This window comes from Oncorhynchus keta, chromosome 32 (assembly GCF_023373465.1).
Source record: "Oncorhynchus keta strain PuntledgeMale-10-30-2019 chromosome 32, Oket_V2, whole genome shotgun sequence".
In the NCBI taxonomy this organism is placed as follows: Eukaryota; Metazoa; Chordata; class Actinopteri; order Salmoniformes; family Salmonidae; genus Oncorhynchus; species Oncorhynchus keta.
The window spans coordinates 7778215-7801832 of record NC_068452.1 but is presented as its reverse complement, the minus strand read 5'-3'; positions in this window follow the sequence as shown (position 1 = coordinate 7801832).

Here is a 23618-nt window from a genome sequence, read left to right as displayed (position 1 = left end):
CTCTCTATCTCTCTCTCTCTGGTTCTCTCTCTCTCTGGTTCTCTCACTCTCTGGTTCTCTCTCTCTCTTGCTCTCTCTCTCTCTCTCTCTCTCTCTCTCTCTCTCTCTCTCTCTCTCTCTCTCTCTTCTCTCTCTCTCTTCTCTCTCTCTTCATATATATATATATATCCTGTCCTTTCTTTCTCTCTCGCACGCTTATTTTCTCTTCTGTTTCCTTCCTTTCCTCTCTTTCTCTCCCTCTCCCATTCCTCTGTCTCTCCGCATCGTTCTCTGTCTCTCCGCATCGTTCACTCCCCCACTCTCTTTTTGTCTCTCTTGTGATATGTATATGCCACCACGAAGGGGGAGTGTGGTGGGCGGGGTCTAGGTTCAACATGATCTTGTCTGTGGTGTGTCCTTAACAGCACTCCTCTTCCTAAACTTTAGGAAGTGAAGTAAGCAAACCTTCTGTAAGAGGCTCGCCCAGTATTTGAGACACAGTAAACATATCCATATGAGACAGGATATACAGAACAGGGTGGATCTGCCCAGTCCTAGATCTACATAGACCAAAATAGACAGCGATAAAAGAATACTTTCGGGCTTTGTCGATTAAAGAGTTGTGTGAGTGCCATGAAGGCGAGCAGAAGGATAGGCCCCATTCGGATCGCTAAACAAGTCCCCCGTGGAGAATTGATAGCATTTAGAGTAACGCTGATCACTGGTTAGGTGGTCTCTCCAAACCACACAATGTGACATTGCATTTCAACGTACTCGAACCACAATATCTTTAAAAAGATCAAGTATTATCACGCTTCTCTGATTCTAGTGAACCCTTTTTGGACGTTCGTCTTCCCTCTGTTTGCTCTCTTTATTTTGGGGCGCATCAATCTTCTCCCTCCTTCTCTCTCTCTCTCTTATTTTTACCCCTGTCAGTTCTGAAATGAGCCTTAGGCCCAAAACCACTGTCAACAAGGGGGAGCAATTTGGCTGGCAGAGTTAGTATTCACAGAGGGGTGAACCACAGCCGTATTTAGCAACGCGCTAGCTCCGTTCGGCTAAACACTACCGGTCGGTGTGTGTCTCTCAGATCTGGGGAGGCAAGCGGAGAAGGGACAGGACTCGGCAGTCACCGCAGACTGCCGCTTAGGACTCCATTGTTTGGAAGACCGGAGTGCCAAACTTCAGAATGTCCCAAATGATCTGATAACCCAAGCTTTATGGCCCGAAACGAACCCCCAGCATTCCAGACCGAGCCATCGGAATGCGCTTGTCACCAGAACGACTTCGCCTGTGGCCTCAAATTGATTGGTGTGTGTATTTTAAAACCTACCACCCGTCCGTCTTTTCTCAGACAATCCCAGATATCGAGAACGACGTTGCCGAGAATAAGACGATCAAACCGCTGTGGTTTTCCCCTTAAATACGATGTTCTGAGCTTTGCCGGCGTTGTCCATACATTGGTATGTTAATGTGTAAAGATATCGCAACCTGGTGTCATGTAAACACCTTGGCCCTACATCACATTGTGGTCAGGCTGGTACGCCATGGGGATTTGGAGTCAAAGCCATAGCCTTAGAAAGCAAACATACAGTGCTTTGTCATGAAGTTACATAAAACCAAGAGAGTCAGATGAGACCAATAAAAACAAGTCAAATCTGGATCAGAACCGAAACCAGCATGTACTGTGGTCCTTGAGGACCAGTTGTGAACCCCTGGCCTAGATCAATAGTAGATGAAATAACAAACCATGATTAAGTAAGACGAGGAGCCACATTTTGACTGATTGATGAACGAAGCACACAGAAACATAATCTACACGTCCACACCTCAATACGACTAGTAACATGGGAAATGGGGATCTCTTTTGAAGGCCCGTGACCTGACGTTGACATCATACCGTAGCAGAGTGATCGGGCGCGGCTGCAGAGGAGAAGAACATGGTGAACACCCCGGGTTCCTTTTGGGAAACAACCAGGGACTTTCTACGGTACGTATGAGCCTTAATCTATGGAGACTCTGAGTAGTGCTGCAGTACTGCGGCTCGCACATACGTACCTCTGGGCCCACAGTCCATTCCCCAGACGGCTGTGGGAGCTGTGGTGAGGCCACTCTGGGTTTGGAGGCCTCCCAGGCACCACAGGGATAAAACAAACCCCTGTCATGTGAGCTGCTCATGTGACCCGCCGGCGCTTCGGGAACTTGCCCTGCAGCTAAGGCAGTATGGCCTTCTTCAGCCAATCGTGTGGGTTAATCCTGCGGTATAGGAGGATGCATGTTCATCGGTCAGAGACAGAAAAGGGTACAAAACCAGACAAAGACAGCGTATTCTTTTTTAGGTCATTCTTTCAGGACTTCTAGTTCAAGTAGAAGTTTTCGTTGGATGTGCTTTATATTCAAGATATAATTTCTGCACATACAGCAGCAGAGCAAACTGACGGCAAACAACCGTCAGTTAAACACGAAAGGACGCGAACTCCGAGTGATTTTTATTGATTCTCGCCATCTAGAAACACTTTGAGTCAAACGAGGCCTGGTGTTTACACACGGCTAAATTGATCCTCTCAAACCACCTGGGTTGTGTACGTGGGAGTCCTCTGCATTTGACTGGTTCTCATCATAGGCACTCTTCTCTCCGCCCGAAAGACTACAGGCTCTGCTGCCATTGTTTACACAACCCAGCTGCAAGCCATTTCAGCTAACACCCAAGAAGATAACTACCTCCAAAGCACTAACGATCTGGCTAATGAAGAAGTGGTCCAGCTTCTAAAAAGTCCAGAGCCTTTTTCAACGATGGGAAAGCTAGGGGACTTAGTAGGGGGCAGACAGTGAACAGATGGATCCACCACACTGTGATTTGGCAGGTAGGAAGGGTGGTAAAAGGAGGGTCCCGAAAGACACTGGGGAGAAGGGGTTACAGACAAGAAAAGGGGGCCTCTGTGAAAATCTATCCATCTCCATGCTGTGGGGAGACAGACCACAGAAGAACAATAGAACACAGTTGTTCTGAAAGGAGGACTGAAGCCGCATTGTCTTCCCCTGTTTGTGTTTGTTCGTCCCACACAGCACTCCCTGCCGTGTGCCCCCCTGGCGCGACATAGCCGGGCATTGTGAGGAAACTGCATTGGAGTCTCAGAGCCCACAGCTCCTTGTCCTTTACCCTCCTGCCTCTCTGTCGCCAGTCCTTCTTCGCACACATGCAATTAAGTCTGTTTCCCAACGCTGTCATTTCCCCACGTTCTTTGTTCTCTCATTTTCGTTGTTTTCCTTTATTCCGAGCCCTATTTTTTTCTTATTTTTTATAGTCTTGCTTTTGCGGGTTTGTAGCTTGGGCGAAGGGTCGAGGCTGGAGGTGGGCGCGTGGGGGGGGGAACGAAAAAGTACAATTTGCAGGCTTTATGACTTACCACATGTGTTTCTGTGTCCTTGTATTTACATGTTTCTCATGGAAAAGAGGTGGATGGTGGAGAATGAGGGGAGGAGGTAGTGGATAAAGGGGGGGGGGTGGGGAAGAAATACAGGCATATGGTTCTTGTTTGGTGGGTTAGGACAGAGCTGGTCTGTTTGTTCTCTGCGATGAGCAGGGGATTACGTTCTCATAATGATCGTCGAATATGGCTTCTCCTGTTCAGAGATGAGACTTTTTCCTTTAAATAAGGGATGTAAATACATCAACAGAAGCGTTGTTTTTGGAGTTGTGAGAAATCTCCGAAAAGTCTGAATTTGGATCTTTAGGTCAAAGGAGGCAGCAGATTCTTCCGTTATTTGAATGAAATGTTTTGGTAGCTTAAGAGGTTAATTTTTTGGCTTGTGAATCATGAGAATTCTCAAACTCAGAGGTGGGCAGTCTCCTGCTGTAACAGATTCACCCTGGATGCCCTGGGGCACCTAAACACTTGGCACTGAGTTGGCTATTATAAAGTGTTCATGAGAACCAGCACCAGGTATTATGCTCCCCTCTGCCCCCACATTTCTGAGATGGGCCGGTCCAGAGCCATAGAGTTCTGGGCCCACCCAAAAGCCCTGTAGGGGTGAACATTTAATTCCCTCTCGCACACATCTGGCTTGTAATTCTCTCTGAAAGCTCATACCTTCATGTGGAAAAAGTGGGGGAAGCAATCGTGTTTAAGAATCTCTAAGTTGTGTCACACTACAGGAAGTAAGGGTCATATCAATTAAGTAGATCACTTTGATAGACGGCTCAAACATACATAATACAGACAAAGGAAGAGCATGAAAACATTTCTAAATGAATTCACAAATGCATATATCAATATGTATGTAAAAACAAAATGTGATAATGATGGACAGAAAGATAGATTGCCCGAAAGAGAAGTGCACCAACTTGTCAGTTTAGCGTTGTTAAATGGCATTGGAGGCCTTCCCGGTTTCCTGAAGAGAGGGGAGTCCCCGGGGCTCCTGAAATGGGACACTGGAAAACCAAACAGATCATTAATTTATACTGTAAGTTGCTTTGGTGGTTCTTTGTGTCTCCAATGTCACACTCCCATTTCAAATGTCAAGAGAACTAGGCTACATTTGGTTTGTGTCGAAATCCCCACTCGAAGTGGAAAAAGAAGTCACCGGAACCTCTTCTAAAAGAGGGCTGTTACTGATGGAAAAGTTTTGAAGGTGGCAATGATGAACTCTTTGAGTCACTTCCTGAATTTCCTAAAAGTGGACCAACTTGAGAATAGAGGAGTGCGGGTTTTAGCTGGCAAGATGAGATCTCTTTGTCAGGTCTCGATGTGGGGGCGTTTCTTGGAAAAAGAGTAAGAACAGGTACAGTGAGGAGGTGTAAAAATAGGGGAGGGGGAGCTCATTTGAGACGAGGAGGGACACGAGCCAAAAAAGTGAAGGGGAAAGATAATCAGTGTGGCTTTCTGCTGGGGTGGAGGCTGATGTAAACAAACCCAGAGCTTATGCAAGCTTTTGATCTCATGAACCGTGAAATCTTCCCAGCAAAAAACAGGAAAATTAGGCCTCGCTGAGGGGAGGAGGGGCACCCGGGCAAAGGCTCATGGGGGAAAAAAAGATATTTAGCCTGACATGGAGAGTTTCCTTAAGCTATTAATTGAGCTTTTTTTCCCAACATAATTTTCTGCTACTTAGTGTTTTACCCTGTTTATCCTCAACTGTTTAAGCCCAATGTATTCCAACTGGGTTGGTTTTTAGATTAGAATTTATTATTCCCTGATGCAAAAGTGGCGGACTTGTAATCGAGCCCCTTTGTAGTTTAATTGTCTTTATTCAATGTCAAGTCCTTACTGCTAAAATACCATTGGGCTAGGGCATATTGAGAATAACGAGCCAGATGCCAATAACGAGAAGATTAGTTCATTTTCACTATAGAAACGGCTTATGATAATGATAGTTGGGGGAATCTGTTTGTTCTCTGGCGCTGTTCTCTTCATGTGAGAACCCCATTGAGCTGATTTTCATCAGAGGGCCACGTTCCCAATCCCAATTTTGTTGACATTCCAAGGGGGGCTTGAGGGGATGGGGGTGATAAGAGGAATGGGGGGGGCAGCGAGAGGGAGAGAAGAGAAGAAATCGACTGCTTTTGCCCGTGAGCTGCACTTTTAATTCCCCCCACCCCCCCTCGCGCGGTTCCCTGGTAGGATGTGAGTTCGGTACAGAGGTGAGGTAGCTTCCCTCCTACCCCCCTGCAATGCTCGTGCCCGAGAGCTATCCATTTGAACTTCAATGAGAGGCTGCCTTCTTGTGAGGACTTGAAACGGACGTCTTTGGGAGGCTGATGGAAGTGCCCGGGCATGCCTTCTTTACCTGATGTGATGTGAAGCTTACTTTTGTTTGATGATTTGAGACATAGATACAAACTGGTAGACCAGGCTAAAAAAAAATGTTTGAAAGGGAGGGAGGGAAGAGATGGATGAGAAAAAGAAGGAGGGAGAAGAAGGGAAAGTGGACAGAAAGATTGACACTTGCGCCACCACACCTGCTATTGAGTCGTGACCACGGTGGAAGGGTCTTTCTCCACATATCCCTCAGATCAGTGGTTTCCAAACGTTTTATAGTCCTGTACCCCTTCAAACATTCAACCTCCAGCTGCGTACCCCCTCTAGCTCCAGGGTTAGCGCACTCTCAAATGTTGTTTTTTGCCATCACACACACACACACACACACACACACACACACACACACACACACACACACACACACACACACACACACACACACACACACACACACACACACACACACACACACACACACACACTATACAATACATTTATTAAACATAAGAATGAGTGTGAGTTTCTGTCACAACCCAGCTCGTGGGAAGTGACAAAGAGCTCTTATAGGACCAGGGCACAAATAATAATATAATAATAATATTCAATAATTGTGAATAACTCACCATAGGTTAATGAGAAGGATGTGCTTGGAAGGATGCACATAACTCTGCAATGTTGGGTTGTATTGGAGAGAGTCTCAGTCTTCAATCATTTCCCACACAGTCTGTGCCTGTATTTAGTTTTCATGCTAGTGAGGGCCGAGAATCCACTCTCACAATGGTACGTGGTTGTGTCGGGCATCAGTGTCTTAACAGTGTGATTTGCCAAGGAAATAATCTCTGAGTGCCCCCCTATCCAGAAATCTGGCAGTGGCTTCTGATTAAATTACATTTTCACAGAACCGCTTGTTGCAATTTCGATGATGCTCTCTTGTTCAAATATCGGTAAGTGGACTGGAGGCAGGGCATGAAAAGGATAACGAATCCAGTTGTTTGTGTTGTATGTTTTGGGAAAGTACCTGCCCACGTAGCTCACTCAGGTGCTTCGCTATATCGCATTTGACATTGTCCATAAGCTTGAGTTAAATTTGCACACAAAAAAATCATACAATGATGGATAGTTTGCCCCTTGATAACTAGCGCACTTCTGTATGTTGTAAAAACGTTACATGTCCATATCATTGCAAAATGCAGAAAATACACAAGAGTTCAGGGGCCTTGCTTTAACAAAGTTAACCATTTTCACTGTAGTGTTCAAAATGTCTTTCAAGCTGTCAGGCATTCCCTTGGCAGCAAGAGCCTCTCGGTGGATGCTGCAGTGTACCCAAGTGGCGTCGGGAGCAACTGCCTGCACGAGTGTTACCACTCCACTATGTCTCCCTGTCATGGCTTTTGCACCATCAGTACAGATCCCAACACATCTTGACCACCAAAGGCCATTTGATATCACAAAGGTGTCCAGTACTTTAAAAATATCCTCACATGTTGTCCTGGTTTCCAGTGGTTTGCAGAAGATGTCTTCCTTAATTGAACCCCCATAAACGTAACGGACAAACACCAGGAGCTGTGCCCGCCACGTCTGTTGACCCATCCAGCTGTAACGCATATAATTCACTGGCTTGTATGTGAAGCAGTAATGGTTTCAAAACATCTCCCACCATGTCACTGATGCGTCGTGAAACCATGTTGTTTGATGAAGACATTGTCTGTATAGTTTTTTGGGTCCTTTTCCCCCAGCATTGTCCCAGCCATATCCGCGGCAGCTGGAAGAATGAAGTCTTCCACGATAGTATGTCCTAGCCACTCGGTAGCTCACTCGGTAGCTCACCATATAAGATGCTTCTAGCCCTTTCTTAATGTTGCTTTTATACATGTCTTACTACTCATCTTTATTCTCACTCAAAAAATCTCCTGTGGAAAACGGTCATGTTTCGTTTCTAAATGTCTGTGCAAGAGTGAAGGGTTCCTGCGAGAGAGTAACGCTTAATGTGATTGGATGTTAATTATTTGACTAGGCTACCTGTATTTGACATTGTGTTGTTATTTCGCTGAACACTAGATGGTTTCATTTTATTTTTGTCAGTGAAACAAGGCTACTTAGGCGAGAAATAAACCTCACTCAAATGTATAGCCTCGTTGGAAAATATAAATGTACTGTTTGAAAATGTAAAAAATATACAATTAAAATAAAATAAATACTAATAATATATTTTAAAAAAATGTGAATCACATTTTTATTTGGTGTACCCCCGACGACATTGCACATACCTGTACCCCAATTTGGGAATACCTGCCTCAGATCCTGCTGAGAGGTTGAACGAAGGAAGTGGGGTAAAATGTATGTAATAAACCTCAGACATGGTCTTGTAACAGGTTTGAACTGCTGAGATAGTTGTTCTTGTCAGTCCCAGGTGTGGCTTGTTGTAATTAAGGGTGTGGCCCAAGGTATAAATGCTTGTCTGTTTCTTTTGTGGTTAGAGCGTTGGGCCAGTAACTGAAAGGTTGCTAGATTGAATTGCCGAGCTGACAAGGTAAAAATCTGTCATTCTGCCACTGAACAAGGCAGTTAACCCACTGTTCCTAGGTGTCATTGTAAATAAGAATTCGTTCTTAACTGACTTGCCTATTTAACTAAAAATTAATTCAGGGGATCCTCTTACTGTGCTGGTCACCTTGCCTTGGGATGACGGGAGTGGTGATGTTTTTTTAAATTTTTAAACAAAGTTATATAAGAGTATGAGAAATAGGCGTTGGCGCTCATATTCCACCTAGACCTGCTCTCTCTCTCTCTGGGCACTCCCTCCCTTGAGGGTTGCAAAACATTATTATTGTCTGTTTTGAGTATACAAACCCTATTGACCTAGTTTGTTTGAGAAATCTGATGTTGCTATCTGTTGCAGTCTCTTGTAGTACAGTTTTATGGAGCTCCTGGAGCTGATGTATGTCAATGATATAGGCCTATGGAGATTGTGCCTTTCTTTTATGCTGAGAATTAAAATGAATTGTTGCATCCTGGCATTGTCTGATTCCCATGCTCCACTCCATAATGCAAATAACCTGTTATGTTTAGCTTAGTCTTGAGTACCTCACCTCGCGTATAAAAATAAAAAGGTGGTGTATTACGGCTCCAGGAAATGGATATTTATGTGTAAATCCCCCACGTTATATTTAGTGTAGTCGTGGTCAGGGACCTGAGCTTGGGGAAATGTTACCTGTTTATTTATTTGGCAAGGGAGCGTGTCACTATATGTTTTGGTGCTCTTAGTTTTAGTATGCAGCCCTGGTTGGCCTTGGTATATGCAGCTGTGCGCTGTGTTTTTTTTTGAGTGAGTGGAACAGAGTTGCCCTGAGGCCCTGTTGTGGCCACAATGGCTGTGCCTTCTGCTGCTGTATATGTGCGTGACCTGACGGCTGGGTGAGTATGTGTGTGAGGTTTGCAGTGTCACCTCCATGAGGGAAGTCGGAGGGGAATGTGCTGAGAAAAGTGTGCGTCCCTGGCACCAAGCTTACGGCTGTCTCGGTGATGGTGAATCGTGGCTTGTAGAAGAGCTGGGTTCAGTTGTCTCTCGTGTTTGTTCGGCTGAGGGGTGGAGGACTTCAAAAGGCAGTACAGCCCAGTCCAGGATCCTTATCATGAGAAGCGTGTAAAAAAGGCCCAGTCACTACACCCAAAAGGGGAGGGGGATACCAGGGAGCCGGGGTCCGATGGCGATCCGCTTGTCGTCGATACCTGGAGGTGGTCTTGAGGAGGGCCGGCCGGGCTCTCCTCCAGGTACGACGACAGCAGCGGACAAACATCTGGGCAGAAGGTATGTCGACCTCCTCTTCCTGCTCAGGGAAGAGCGGAGGCTGATACCCCAGGAAACACTCAAAGGGAAATAGGCCTGTGACATTGCGGTGTGCATATTCGACCCATACAAGCTGCTGGCTCCAGGTGGTGGGGTAGGCGGAGACCAGGCAGCACAGGGTAGTTTCAAGGTCCTGATTGGCTCGCACCGACTGGCCGTTGGACTTGGGGTGGAACCCAGAGGACAGGCTGGCCGACGACCCAATGAGGGTGCAGAACACCTTCCAGAACTGGGGACGAGAACAGAGGACCCATGTCCACGAGCAGTCCGTGGATCCGGAAGACGTGCTGCACCATCAGCTGGGCCCTCTCTTTGGCAGAGGGTAGTTTGGGGAGAGGAATGAAGTGGGTTTGGAAAACTGATCCAACATGGTCAGGATGGCGGTATTGCCATCAGACAGAGGAAGACCCGTGACAAAGTACAGGGAGATTTGAGACCAGCAGGGCCCATCTGGATTGCCTGGAGGTGAGGCACTTGGCGGTGCGGAGATACTCCAGGTTCTTGTGGTCAGTCCATATGATGAACAGATGTTCCGCCACCCTCCAGCCAGTGCCTCCATTACTCCAACGCCATCTTCTCTGCGAGAAGCTCATGATTCCCCACATCATAGTTCCTGTCCGTGGCATTGAGGTGAGAGGGGAAGAAAGCGCAGGGATGTAGCTTGAAGTCAAGGGCAGAACTCTGGGACAGGACAGCCCCCACTGCGACATCCGAAGCATCTGCCTCCACCACGAACTGACGAGATGGGTCAGGATGAACCAGGATGGGAACTGTGGTGAAGTGATGTTTGAGGTCCCGGAACACCCGGTCAGCAGCTGGAGACCATGTGAACGGAACCTTGGGCGAGGTGAATGCTGACAGGGGGAAGGCCAGGGTGCTATAACCCTGGATAAAGCGGCGATAGAAGTTGGCGAACCCCAGGAAATGTTGCAGCTGCACCCTGGACACTCTCCCCTTCCCGAGATCCATCTGGACATTCCCGGCAGATAGGATGTAACCCAGAAAGGGGATGGTGGGGCGATGGAACTCCCACTTCTCCGCCTTCACAAACAGCTGATTCTCCAGAAGGCGTTTAAGGACCTGCCAGACATGGAGCACGTGTTCTTGAGGGGAGCGGGAGAAGACGAGGATTTCATCAATGTAGACGAAGACGAACCGGTTCAACATGTCACGGAGGACATCACTCACCAGAACCTGGAACACAGCAAGGGCAATGGTGAGGCCAAAGGGCATGACCAGATGCTCGTAGTGGCCACTGGCTGTGTTGAAGGCGGTCTTCCACTTGTCCCCCTCTCGTATCCACGTGGTAGGCATTCCATAAATCCAGTTTGGAAAACACAGTGGCCCCCTGGAGCGCCTCGAAGGGAGAGGAGTGGTAGCGGGTAACGGTTCTTAACCGTAATGTCATTGATTCCTCGGTAGTCAATGCACGAACACAGGCTCTTGTCATTTTTTTCCCACAAAGAAGATCCCTGTGCCGGCGGGAGAGGAAGAGGGATAAATCCAGCAGCTAGGGAGTCCACATAGCCTTGGTCTCCGGTCCCGACAGAGAGTACAGACGTCCCTGGGGTGGCGTGGGGTCAGTGCCGTGGAAGCGACGTGGCCCAGGCCTTGCTGAACACGTCCCGGAGGTCCTGGAATTCCGCGGGAATGGCGGAGAGGTCCGAGGCATGATCAAAGTGTTCAGAATTAGTCTTTCTGCCTATAATTTGATTTAAAGTACTCAAGTGTTTTTCAATCATACATCATGTCATTAATCTTAGTCAGATGTGCAGCCAGATTTATAAGCCACTCCTTTAATCCCAACTCTTTCAACCTTAGTTTTTCAATTCCTCATCAGTCCATGGAGTCTTAACAGTTCTAACTGTCAGTTCTTAACAAGTGCATGTTTATCAATAATTGCAAATAGAAATTTCATAGATTCTTCAAGTGCAGTGTCTGGATGCTCTTATTAATCACATCAGACCAACAAGTATAGAAAAGGTGGTAGAGTACTGCTACAGGAATTAGGTTACTTGTTGTTAGATTTCCGACATTACAGAATTGTCACATCTTCAATGGGCAGCATGACGGAAACTTAGATGTCAAGAATCAGATGGTTCCTTTCCATCTTTTAACTTTTAAACCGCTGTCACTCCCAGTCTTCTCTTAAATAACCATTTTGTAATTCCCATGTGTTAAATTTTGCTCTGCAAATATCTGGGCCAATTTCTTTACCGGATGATTAGAAGATATTTCAACACTCAAGATGGACGACCTGATTTCACAAGACAAAGGAGCTATGCATACTGACTTCATCTTGTTACGCCTGCTTTGGTCCCTATTCAGGCTTGTTTGATATATTTCAAAGGTTTCCCAATTTCAGTCTGTTTGAAGCGATGCCTCTTGAAAGCATTGAATTCGAGCCGTCCTGTTGTGCTCTTTGCACAAACAAATTACGCCTTTTTCAGATCAAATTATTTCTGTTGAAAACGATACGCGTCACCTCCACTGTATAGATGGCCAACTAGTGAAAAATTCTCCCATAAACATTCCACATTACTTTTGATGGTTTCCTTTCAAGCTCTCTTCATATCAAAAGAGAAAGAAGAGGGCAGAAGATAGCAGACAAAAGAATCCCAAATGTTGAAGCTTCACTTTCCCTTGAAGATGTTCAAATTAGCTTCGGAGAAAATAAATCTAAGCGAGCTGTAGCCTGAAATGTCAACACTGCAGTGTTTTTAGGACTAAAGTCACTAAGATGAGAGATACCAGTGGCTGGCTTTGGTGTCACTTCAAAGGCTTGACTTTAAGAAAGTGGGTTAATACTGTACTGATATGAAGATCTCTACCTGGCTTCGTGACCCCATCTTTACGTTCTTAAGCCGAGCCACAGATCTTGGAACAGTCCTTACCTGACAGGAGGCAGGGGTTGTGAGGGGAGGGGAGGCAAGGGGGGTCATAGGGGCAGGTTTGACGTGTGACCCAGAGGTCGTCTTTGGTCTTCTTCCCTTCTGTAATGGCAGTAGCTCTTTCTTCTCTTATTATGCCCAGAAAAAGATGGCCTCCTTTGAACTCTACAGTAGCTATAGAAACGGCTGGAGTTTCTCCACTTAATGCCGCAGCTGTCAGTGTCTGGCTGGGCTGCTGCTCTGCGGGTTGAAGTCATTAAAACACAGACATACACAGGACACACATTGACACATTTGCTAACACGGGCTAGATAAATAAGAGCCTGTGTAAGTGTGTGTTTTTTTGGAGGGAGGTGGGTTCCTTTTAATTGGGGTAGTCTACCCACTGGGCACAGACTTCAGTTCAAGATTTACATGTTTTGCGGGTGAAATTTCAACTACAGAATAATGTCATCAGAGTAATCAACATCGACAAACCTTCTATAAAATGTGTTTACTTTGTTCCTTTGAAACATCTCCAGATCTTCAATGTCATATCTATTATCTGGGTAGCATCTCCTATTGGACAGTTTTTCCTCATTTCAGAAATAATACATTTTTAAAATGCGTTTTTTGAAAATCCAGGGATTTATTTTTTTTACTTAAAAAATGTTTAACCTTTATTTATCGAGGCAATTTCAATTCTTATTCACACATTCTTACTTACCAAAAGGCAAAAGGCCTCCTGCGGAGATGGGTGCTGGGATTAAATACGAAAATAAATAAAAATATAGGACAAATCCCACATCACGACAAGAGAGACAACACAACACTACATAAAGAGAGACGTAAGATGACAACACAGCATGGTAGCAACACAACATGACAACAACATGGTAGCAACACAACATGGCAGCAGCACAACATGGTAGCAACACAACATGGTAGCAGCACGAAACAGGATACAATCCTTGTTGGGCACAGACAACAGCACAAAGGGCAAGAAGGTAGAGACAACAATACATCACGCAAAGCAGCCACAACTGTCAGTAAGAGTGTCCATGATAGAGTCTTTCAATGAAGAGATTGAGATAAAACTGTCCAGTTTGGGTGTTTCTGTCAAATGGTTTTATTATAGTTCAGTATTCTCTGATGTTTATAAAGTGTAATATTAGGATGCAAACTCAAAATTCAGTACATTGAGTGGCGATTTTAGCATGTAAATCTTGGTGGGGCAAACACGTTGATGCATACCAGCAAAGCCTCTACACAGCACAACACTAAACAGTACATGTATTGCTCTATAACTATGACAAACGGCGTCCACAAACTGTTCGGGCCCCAAAACAACATCTTAACACTGCTACACCTGGTTATCAGCAGAGCCTTGTCTGGCAGAGAAACAGTGCATTCAGCCTAATTTACTGCCTTTAAAAAAACATAGCTATTATGGCTGACTTGCTAAAAATAAATGTGGTTTCTACTGGCAATTGAGATGTACGAACTATGGCATAAGTGAACAACGAGAAGATAAGAGGCAATCCATAATTTCGATGAAGACAATAATGAGTGCGCTAGGATGGACATAGTCAATACAACTATTTGTTCAGCACATTTTAAATGTGCAGCGACAGAATTCAGAACATGGACCGTCCTTACACAGAACCCAAACCGGCTGTGCGCGTGCGTCATTGTGCAGAAATGTATTTTGTCCCCCGACACCAAACAACGATCACGACACGCAGGTTAAAATATCAAAACAAACTCTGAACCAATTATATTAATTTAGGGACAGGTCGAAAAGCATTAAACATTTATGGCAATTTAGCTAGCTAGCTTGCACATGCTAGCTAATTTGTCCTATTTAGCTAGCTTGCTGGTGCTAGCTAATTTGTCCTGGGATATAAACATTGAGTTGTTATTTTACCTGAAATGCACAAGGTGTGGCCACCAGCTGCATTAAATACTGCAGTGCATCTCCTCCTCATGGACTGCACCATATTTGAGCTGTTACCCCACTCTTCCACCAAGACACCTGCAGGTTCCCAGACATTTCTGGGTGGAATGGCCCTAGCCCTCACCCTCCTATCCAACAGGTCCCAGACATGCTCAATGGGATTGAGATCCAGGTTCTTCGCTGGCCATGGAAGAACACTGACATTCCTGTCTTGCAGGAAATCACACACTGAATGAGCAGTACGGCTGGTGGCATTGTCATGCTGGAGGGGCATGTCAGGATGAGCCTGCAGGAAGGGTACCACATGAGGGAGGAGGATGTCTTCCCTGTAACGCATAGCGTTGAGATTGCCTGCAATGATAACAAGCTCAGTCCGATGATGCTGTGACACACAGCCCTGGGCCATGACGGACCCTCCACCTCCAAATCGATCCCGCCCCAGAGTACAGGCCTCGGTGTAACGCTCATTTCTTTGTCAATAAATGCAAATCCGACCATCACCCCTGGTGAGACAAAACCGTGACTCGTCAGTGATGAGCACTTTTTGCCAGTCCTGTCTGGTCCAGCGACGGTGGATTTGTGCTCACAGGTGACGTTGTCGATTATGTTGGGTGAGGACTTGCCTTACAACAGGCCTACAAGCCCTCAGTCCAGCCTCTCTCAGCCTATTGCGGACAGTCTGAGCACTGATGGAGGGATTGTGCGTTCCTGGTGTAACTCGGGCAGTTGTTGTTGCCATCCTGTACCTGTCCCGCAGGTGTGATGTTCGGATGTACCGATCCTGTGCAGGTGTTGTTACACGTGGTCTGCCACTGCGAGGATGATCAGCTGTCCATCCTGTACCCCTGTTGCGCTGTTTTAGGCGTCTCACACTACTGACATTGCAATTTATTGCCCTGGCTTCATCTGCGGTCTGCATGCCTAAGGCACGTTCACGCAGATGAGCAGAGACCCTGGGCATCTTTTTGGTGTCAGTAGAAAGGCCTCTTTAGTGTCCTAAGTTTTCACAACTGTGACCTTAATTGCCTACCGTCTGTAAGCTGTTTGTGTCTTAACGACCGTTCCAGAGGTGCATGTTTGTTAGTAGTTTATGGTTCATTGAACAAGCATGGGAAACCGTGTTTAAACCCTTTACAATGAAGATCTGTGAAGTTATTTGGGTTTTTACAAATGGTCTTTGAAAGACCGGGTCCGGAAAATGTGACGTTTCTTTTTTTGCTGAGTTTACATCTGACATGGTACAGGTGTCTTCTTCTTCTTCTTCAAAAAAGAAGTGTTGCACACAATTGGCCCAGCGTCGTCTGGGTTTGACTGAAGTAGGCTGACATTGTAAATAAGAATTTGCACTTAACTGACTTGCCTAGTTAAATAAAAATAACAGTGTTTTAGGTGTATACTTTTATTTCAGAGTACTATAGATTTTTTAAAAGACTAACAAGAAACACTCTGTGTGACCCTGATTGCAGTAAAAGGTAACTTAATAGATTCACTGTTGCTACCAAAGTCATTCCAAAGGGTAGGTTTAACAGAGCAAAGGAAATGTGACCATACTTAAGTCATGTATCATCAATGATACTATTTAGGCCTATATGCACAGTTTTCAAAAGCTATTGTTTCAATTCAACCCAGGGTTCAACAAAAAGTAGACAAAACAATAAAGGCCAAGGGTTTCAAGCTTTGGTTTATTTCAAATGTATTAATGAATATGTTGGATTCACGTTTCCATCTCAACCAAAAATCTAAGTTAAAGAATAGGACTAAATCAAATCAAACTTGACAAAGTGCATTTTAAAGGTTTATTTTATTTAGTCATATTATCTAACTTGCTTTTTTGGTTTAGATGGAGACATGAACCCAATATCTCAATTATTCATTTGCAGACAAACTGGAATTGAAGCCAGACTAATTCAGTGGCACAAAAGCTACATCTCCTTCAAATGTTGATATTTGGTTGTGTTGACAACCAAACACAATTCAATATCAGTTTTACAGTAAATACCCTCAACTTGTCGACAAGTGAACAAATGACATATTGGATTCACGTCTCCAACTACACCAAAAATAAAAGTTAAAGAATAGGATTAAGCCAGTGGCTCAGATGAAACTATCCGAGCATTAGATGGCTCTTCTTTAAATGTTGGTATTTGGTTGCATTGTCAACCAAACGCAATTCAAATGACTTTTGTAATGCAGTAGCCTATCTTACAAATGAATATAACCATATTTATTCCACCTTAAAGTGAGTAACACATCCATGGCCACATATTGAGGTAACTGTAACTATAAATGTCTTCTTATGTAATCATAGAAAGCGTGCGTGTTCAAGACCGCATGCAAAAGTGGCAGGTCTGTGGAGATCTTCCGTATGGCTATAACAATCTGTGCAGAATCGCGAACAGCATTGATGACTTGCACCATGTACATTTAATGTAATCTCAACTGCAATCCAGGTCATTTTGCTGTGCTATTAGATGAAGCACAGTGACAAGAAATGAAGTTGTTGTTGAAGTACAAAATACCTGACCTTGTATTCCCATTTGAACTTTGTTGTGCTTTTGAATGGTTGAAAGCGCAGTGATGACACATTTGGGAATTCAACGAACTTCTCGCCGTCTTTTTGAGTGGGTGACTGAAGGTGGAAATCTCGTTGAAAAATGTCTCGATCAGATATTACCCAATGATCCATGTTGAAATGACCTGGTGTGCCCAGTGAGTTGTGAGCTTGATAATGTTTTATTTTGACATTACAAGCTCATGGTGTATTGTTAAAACATGAAATTGTGTTCTGTAATGATTTAATAATGATATTATATGTGTAAAACCACCTTTTTCATGCATTTCATTGGTCTTTTAAGTAGCGCATGAATCACAAGAACCCATCACTATTGGTTTGATTTGTTTTGAAAATGAATGGAATACAGTGTGACTGCTTCCCTCATCATTAGTCATGGTACATAACCAAAGTTCATTCATCTATTAGAACAGTATTCCACAATAAATGTCCACCTTTGTGTCAACTCACTAATTCCATCATTTATCAATGACTTACCCATAGGCCCACTGAGTCTAAGGGAACATTCAAAATGGCACCCCGTCCCCTATATAGTGCACCACTTGCCAAAAGTAGTGCACTAAATAGGGTGTGATTTCAGACTCAGACTAGGACCTGACTCTTCCTCCCAAAAAATTGTAAAGGCTTTTAATTTTCCCAGTCTCTAGAACTTCAAAGGCCGGCAAGTCCACAATCCTTCAAGTGCTCTCCGAGATTCTCATTCTTTCATTTCGACGGCCCCCTTCAATAAATATGTTCAATTGCCCTCTTTTCAAACAGATTCGTTTTCCCATGTATTTATTTTAAATGAACATTATTAGCTGGCCTGGCAAGAAAAGGTTATTATGCTAATCCCGAGGAATCGCAGGCGTTTTCATTTAATGCCTACTTACGGGCCATTCTTTAACGACTTTTTGCCTCACAGTCTTAGCAAATTAGCTCTGCGCCCCCAGACTCCTCCGCGCTTATAATTTTATTGGAACGAGAAACCCTTTTCGCTTTGATCCCAGACTGCGTTTTTGAATCTGCTGGTTGTGTATTCGAACATCAATGGAGACACAGTCGCGAGCGCCCGCTTTCATTATTATTTTTTTCCACAGAGATAAAACGAACAACAGAGGGAGGGGAGGGGACAAGGCGGGGAACGGGAGATGAGAGGAGGATGGTGGATGACTGTCCCGGACAAGGCCTAGACATGAGGAGATGTGGTTCATACACATGGAGTCATGTCTTTATCAGATAGTTTGTCCTCCTTCTTATTGAAATAGCTGACCTCAGACTCCCTCGTTTCCTCCTCATATAGATCCTTTTCTTTGCGGGTCTTATCTCTCTCCGAGTTTTGCTGGTCATACAGACAGAGCCGTCTGTGTCTGGGGCTTTCATATCTGGCAGCGTGAGTTACTGCTTCATCCTCAGCTCTCCCTTCAGCCCACGGTCCTCAATGCCAGTGGCTTGGCTCACAAGTCAGCGGTTCCAAGGCTTTGCTACACCCCCAAGGCCTGCAGACCAGGTGTACTCCCCTAGTGGATCAAATGAGTGAGCCTGGAATCCAAGCTATTACTCTAAATGTCTGGGAGTACACACAGACAATGGAGGTCAGGTAACAGCTAGATTTAAGGAACATAGACCTACCTACACTTTGACGATCACTCTACTAATACCCTCGTCCACTTTATTTGACCATAGGTTTAGCATGTGTGATTTCCCAGTAAAAACCCAACGTTTGGCCATTAGTTTGTTTTGACGAAATGTGCACACGAAGTGGTTCACCTTCACCCCCCCACCCCCCACCGTCCATCCTGTCCACTCCTAGTGTGGCACCCCATGGGCAGTGATGGTGGGGAGTGTGGATGAAGGCATCCCACCAAAGTATAATGAGTAGGGGGCCGCTTTGATTTTTTCCAACGCTTTCATCTTCAGACAGGGCTCTCCACTGATAGTCTCCTCTCTCACTCTCTCGCTTTCTTTCTCTCTCTCCTTCTCGTTTCTCTTCTTGCCTTGATGTGGGGTGGTAAAGGGAGAGAGTGAGTCTCTAATATGGTCCCCTGTTCTTTAGCAGTTACTGCCACGTTTAAATCACATCTATCCTAACCCCGGTTCTTTTAGTTGGGGTACTATCATAAGTCCACAGGAACAAATGTGATCTGTTTCATGTTGGCATGGCAGTCTGTTTTTGCCTGTGAGCTCAAAATCATTCAGAATTTTTTTTTAAAGGCTAATTTGAGGAAACAAAATAGTTTTGCAGTTTTTGACAGCATAGCGAGACACTTTGAGGCTCACGATTCTGCAAGATTCCCTTATGAAAAAAGATTGCCATCAGAGTTCAGTATAACTGCAGTTAGAGTGCAGTATATTTACAGTATGCTGCAAATACTATGTCTAAAATAACATCGTTTTTTTATGGCAGTAATTTTGCAGTATAACTGCAGTTCAACTGTAGTATACTGCAGTTATTCTGCAATTACTGAGTCCAAAATACCACAGTCAACTGCAGTTACTGCACTTTTACTGCAGTTTCAAAACTACAATCTTCTTTGTAACGGTTTGGACAAAAAAATAAGAAAAACTTAAAAGGAAAGCGAGAGAGAAAACATTTGCTCTTTTTACAATTCTTGCACCCTCTGTCTCGTTCTAATCCCCCATTGTTTCAGACCCAAAGAGAGGGACAAAGGAGTCGACGATCAAAACAAATCACTATCAAGCTATCAAACGAGCGCCACCCCGCTCTGATTCCCCAACGCAGACTGCGGGAGAGTGAGAGAGAGCAAGGAAAGAGACCAAGAAGAGAGTTGAAGTCAGACGGGTCGCATATTGTTTCCAGTCGCTTTGATGCGGAACTTAAAACGCCGCCCCCCAAAAAAAAATCTAACGACTCGTGGATGAAGAAGAAGGAGAAGAAAGAAGAAGAAAACGAATTGAAAACATGCTAGCGCACCCTCACTTATGTGAGGCTGGCTTTTGTTTCATTCGTGTACCGGACGATAACCTTATTACGCCTGATCTGAAATGAAACCCGTGGACTGCTTGGCGCTTTGCTTTGAAGCCTCGACTGTCTCTTTCCTGTTTTGTGCTGCGAACCCAGGTTGTGGTGCGGAGATAAAACACTTCTGAAGGATATTAAAGACTTGAAAGTCCCTTGGCTATTCACTGGCACATATTTGATGCTGTTCTTTGCACTCATGGCTAAATTAGCATATCGCGTTCAAAGGGCCCCCCTCTGACGAACGTAATCCTTTTACCATCGAGTGTTTGCTAAAAGTCACAAGTGATAGAAGTGCACTGTGTTCGCCAGTGACACATGAAAGTAACCATAACCCCGATTAGCGATGATGACTCAAGTTTATTTTTTCCTCTCCTCGCCTCTGTTCCCTTTCCTCTCCATCATCATAATCAGCACCTTTTCTCCCCTCTCACTTTGTTGTTGTTGTAGTCTTTCATTTTGCGGCACACATCAGTCCCTTTTTTCATAGTCGTCTTTCGAGGGAGGAGCCGCGGCGGTGAGACGGCGTAACCTCTGCTCAACATCGACCTTTACTAAAACGCCCCGATTTTTAAACGTACTTCATCGACCTGTTTGGATCCTTCTCCTCCTTCCCTGTCCATCTCCCCTTTGGATTCAGGTCGCGTGCCTCCGAGGACACGAGGGCGCCGAACATGCGGCGGGCAAGACGTGCCTGAGTTCCAACGGAAGACGAAGCCGAAGATGCAGAGTTAAACTGCGAGGCACATCCTCTCAGTGTCGTCATGGTGCTGCGGAGTACATCGACACAACAGTGGGTGACAGGCCCCACTTGTGACCTGTTATTTAGCCCCTCTCCCGATTTGATCGCTAGCGTGAGTGACGACCATGCAGATTAGACTCTCGCGCTAGCGTCAGCGTCGCTATCGCTAGCCCCATTTTGTATTGTTTTCGGTGACAGTTCATCGTTTCCGATGTGATAATCCTCTGAAATGTCGATATTGTCGGTCAGATCAATAATTGAGGTGTGTGTTTAAACAATGCAAACACGAGTCGACCGAACAGCATGTTCAGGCATCCTCTGAACTGTGCATGCGCCACCTGGTATGTTGTGGCGACAGTGACATTTAGGTCGTCAGGTGTTGGGCAGCAGAGGATCTCAGATCCGTATTGACTCTCATGGCTGTGTTGTGCGGAACTGGCTCTTTGCAGTAAAGGCAGTGTGAGTCAGACTGACAAGCGGCAGGGGCTGGAACCTGAGGATCGGGGGGGGGGGGTTAATGGTATGGGGGCTTGGGTGGAACGGAGGGGGGTCGCGAGAGGGTGTTGAAAGGAGGCCTTAGGGCTCTCTCCCTTCCTCCCTTCCTCTCTTTCTTCGATGAAAGAGAGCTACGGACAGTGGCAGGGCAATAGGGTGGAAAAGTTACGTGCCACCCTGGAAGGGCTGATGAGAAGCAGACACTTTTTGATACTCTGATGCCCACAACTACTCATTCCCACTCCAACACTTGCACAACCCCTAAGTAGTAATAGCAGTGTCTTAGTACAACACTCTGACCAGTGTTCTTAGGTCCGTCAGATAACTGTGAAGCATTCTAAAGTGTCACTGTTAGTGTGGTGAAGGGTTTGGGGATTTCACCTCGGTGACAACGTGTATTCTGTTTGTCTGGTTTCTATTTGCAGGGCTCCAGGTACTTCCCTGAGTCCCACTCTCTCCATCAAAAAGAGGCGAAAACATTATTCCAGGTACTTCCCTGAGTCCACTCTCTCTCCATCAAAAAGAGGCAAAAACATTATTCTAGGTACTTCATGAGAGGAATTATCCCGGAGAGGTTTGAGGGACCCAGAATACAGGCTTAATCCCATTTGATTCCCAACTCCAACCCCGTTCCTTTTCACCTTAACCACTCGGCCGTGCAATTGTTCACATGGAGAGAGAGAGAGACCCTGTTCATAATTAGTCGAGAACCTCTATGATGAATAGAATTAGCATCATCTTTGTCCTCTCACCAGAAATATAGGCCTAATTATCTGCATGTCCAAGGGAGGCCCTGTACACAAGGCAAGAGGAGGTAGCAAGCCAGCTCTGTATTCCGGGACCTTCTGCTGCCCCCAAACAAACGCCGCCACCGGTAAAGATGAAAAAGAGAGGTACTTGTGGACGAAACGGGGCCAAAGTCTGAAGTGCTAATTGAAGTTCTGACTGCAGATGGGTCTTGTTAATGTTCCACCACAGGTCACGACGTAACCCCCCGGCCCTTTGTGCCGTTTTAGGGAGAGGGTGGGGGGGGTGTAAGAGGGGGCGCCCCCAGATGAAAGTGAGTACCCCTCCACCGGGTGCCCGTGCGCCAGCCTCCGCCTAGCCCTCTGATTAAAATGCTAATGTGCCTCCATTGTGCTTTGATGTCTGGCTAACAATGACGCTTGGTGATGGTGGCGGTGGCGGGGTTTGGGTTAGCGCAAGACGATGTCATTATTTATTTGTCACCCTGCGCTGATGCCCAGCTGAGCGCAGTGACAGTCCGAATCAATCATGTCAAAAGCCTGCGCTACCTTAATTAGCTTCCCATGGCGGCTCCCTCCGTAGCACCGTAGCCGGTGAGAAAGAGGGACCAGGAGAAAGGGAGGCAGAATATTCTTCATCGAGAGGTGTCATGACAAAAAAAGAGGTACAAACCCGTTCAACCGAGCTCCTGAACTGAGCCAACGAGTAGTTACACAAATCTCCACCAAACAACAGTTGAACACACACGGACAGGCACTGCACGCATGCTCAAATCCTGGTTGAGATTTGATTTCTACAATGACAACCTCTCCTTTTTTTTTAAAAGTCGTGTTGTGACATGTATTGAGGGAGGGGAGACACTCCGTCACTCCTCCATGGCTGTCACTAAAATGGCTGAGCGATGGTAGCGCTGTGTAACAATTGACTTGTTCTGAGCACTTCATGTTGAGGCTTCATCCGTCGAGTGTTTGCCACAAAACATCACCCAGCCTTACCTGACATGAAAGCAAGAGAGTGAGTGGTGTGCATACAGGGCATTTACTTATTTGATATCTATTTCCCAGCACTGCTCCTGATATCCATTGAGTAGTTATGCCTCGACACTGATCTCAGCTCAGTTCTGCGTCTTTCCCCCTGATGGTGAAGGCTGCGCTGTGATTCGTGTAAGCTGATATCCTACCCTACTTCTTTCTACCGTGGGTGTTTTCAAGGATCGACGTTAAGGCCTGGCGTGATTGCCAGGGGTAAGTCAGCTGAACAAGAAGGGTGTGTTCTGTGGTTGACTGATTGCACCGTCTTATCGCACATATCAAGTTCATGTCGAAGGTGAATCGAATTGCAATCAGATGGCATATGTCAATAGACCTAATGCGTGCAATAGCAGAGGAGAGAGAGGGAGAGCAACAAAGGAACAGGGTGTCACAGGGGGGGGGGGGTTTGTTACCACAGTGCTACGCCGTCCATTTGGTATAATAGCATAATCAACGCAACAACCCACAATCCATCTCTCTCATAGCAACACAACAGTCGTGGCCTTATGCCTATATGATAGTATTGTGTGTGTTGTTTTTGGTTGTTGTTGTGTGTCTTTACATTGAGTCGTCGTGACCTGGGTTCGACTGTGTGCTTACCGTGCTGTGGTACGTTGTTGTTTACTCACCTTTCATCAAGGTGGGACTGGCGTCTGCGAC